The following is a 2,500-nucleotide window of genomic DNA, read 5'->3' as shown; positions in this document are numbered from 1 at the left end:
CGATTTTTGGATTTTTGATCAAAAATCGAATTTCCCCTTCTCCCACCGCTCTGGGGCGTCAATATGATGTGGGGACCCGAGGGAGAGTGCCTCCCATGAGGGTAGAATGTGTGGCTTTTGGGGGGAAAGTCGAATTATGGAGCAAAAACCAGTTTTTGGGACTTAGAAAAATTTCGAGATGTGTCAGACTTCCAGGAAGGGGGGAGTCTCAGGAGGTGTACCTAGGAGGCTTCCAGGGGCCTGGGTACACTTTTCAGAAAGTACCGTTGGGACTTAGAAAAATTTTCAGGATTTTTGGACTTAGAGCGATTTTTGGATTTTTGTGCAAAAATCAGATTTCCCCTTCTCCCACCGCTCTGGGGCGTCAATATGATGTGGGGACCCGAGGGAGAGTGCCTCCCATGAGGGTAGAATGTGTGGTTTTTTGGGGGAAAGTCGAATTATGGAAGAAATTGAGTTTTGAGGACAAAAAAGTGTTTTGAGGACAAAAAAGTTTCTTGAGGACAAAAAAGTTTCTCGAGGACAAAAAAGTGTTTTGAGGACAAAAAAGTTTCTTGAGGACAAAAAAGTGTTTTGCGAACAAAAAATGGAATTTTGTGATTTTGTGTAAAAATAAGTAAATTCCCCTACTTCCACCACAGGGGGGCTTCAGTATGTTGTAGGGCCCCCAGGGAGGGTCCCCCAACTGGGTTTAAAGTTTGTGGATCCTGGGCAGAAAGTTGAATTTTGGATGAAAAACCGAATTTTGGGACTTAGAAAAATTTCGAGCTGAGCAGTGACAGACTTCCAGGCAGGGGAGCCTCTCTGGAGGTGTACCGAAAACAGTTCCAGGAGCTGAGGTCATTTTCGAACATTTTTTGTTCGCTCAAATTTTTTTTGTTTTTGAGCTCTAAAAAGCTGTTATTATCAATTGGCTCAAAAATTTCAAGTGTCATGAGCTAGTACATGTTGGAGGAATACGTTTTAGGCAAAAAATTGCAAAAAAAAAAATCCAAGTGAAAAAGAACCGGAATGGGGAATTTCTGACTGCTGTAGCAGCCGCACAGTTCCAGGAGGTCGGATACATTTCCGACTTTGTCCCGCTCATTGAAGTACATTGTCCCGCAATGCAAATACATAGTAATGCGCACCTGCGGGAGAATATAGGAGAGAGTGGGCTCTCTCTACCCCGATGTATGGCGGTTGTTCCTATGGTTCTCTGGCTCGGGTAGGCGACTTAGAAGGTGGTCCCTCTTGTCGTGGAAGTTGCAAAATACGGCCGAGACTGAACTTCCACGGCTCCAGGAGGGACTTTTGCTGGTCGTGCGTCCCAAGTGAGAGAGGCGATCCTGGGGTACCTGAGCCTGACCAGACCCTCCCTCGGTGGTCCCTGGTCTTCTGAAGGGTGATGGCATTCAGGGGGGCAAATCTGGAGTCCGTGGCCGAGTTTGGGCTCTAGAAGGCGGACGCCCCTTCTGACCATGTCCCCTCAGAGCCGGCTGGATGGTTCATGGTCCGCGGCTTTGTCTGGCGGTCTGTGCCCAAGCCGGAGAAGCTCTCCTGGGGTACGTGAGCTTTGACCAGACCCTCCCTCGGCGGTCCCTGGTTCTCTGGAGGTGATGGCTGTCAGGGGGGCAAATCTGGAGTCCTCGTGGGAAGGAGGGCTCTTGAAGGCGGACGCCCCCTCTGACTATGTCCCCTCAGAGCAGGCTGGATGGTTCATGGTCCGCGGCTTTGTCTGGCGGTCCATGCCCAAGCCGGAGAAGCTATCCTGGGTACCTGAGCTTCGACCAGACCCTCCCTCGGTGGTCCCTGGTTCTCTGGAGGCGATGGCTGTTGTCAGGGGGGGGGGGGCAAATCTGGAGTCCTCGTGGGAAGGAGGGCTCTGGAAGGCGGACGCCCCCTCTGACTATGTCCCCTCAGAGCATGCTCGATGGTTCTCAGTCCCTGGCTTTGGCTTTTTGGCCATCCTGGGGTACATTCTTGCCAAAAAAAAAAACGACTAAGTGAAAAAGAACCGGAATGAGGAATTTTCTAGGTGCCGCATCCGCCCTACAGTGACTTGAGGCCGGGTACAGTTCCGACTTCGTCCCCTTAAAGTGGGGACGTTGTCCCGCAATGCAAATACATAGGAATGCGCACCTCTGGCAGAATGTACTTGAGAGAGTGTCGTCTCTCTACCCCGATAGAAAGCAGTTGTTTCTCTGGTTCCCCGACTTGGGTAGGCGACTTGGCATGTGGTCCCTCTCGTCTGGAAGTTGCGCACTCCGGCTGAGACCGAACTTCCACAGCTCCGAGAGGGACTTTTGCCGATCGTGCATCCCAAGCGAGAGAGGCAATGCTGGGGTACCCAAGCCTGACCAGACCCTCCCTCGGCGGTCCCTGGTTCTCTGGAGGTGATGGCTTTCGGGGGGCAAATCCGGAGTCCTCGTCCGAAAGGGGGGGCTCCGGAAGGCGGACGCCCCTCTCGTCCATGTCCTCTCAGAGCGGTCTTATCCTCCGATCGATCTGGCACGGCGCT

Source organism: Dendrobates tinctorius, unplaced genomic scaffold, assembly GCF_039654945.1.
Source record: "Dendrobates tinctorius isolate UK_male_01 unplaced genomic scaffold, ASM3965494v1 ptg000673l, whole genome shotgun sequence".
NCBI lineage: Eukaryota > Metazoa > Chordata > Amphibia > Anura > Dendrobatidae > Dendrobates > Dendrobates tinctorius.
Note: the sequence above shows the minus strand (reverse complement) of the source record.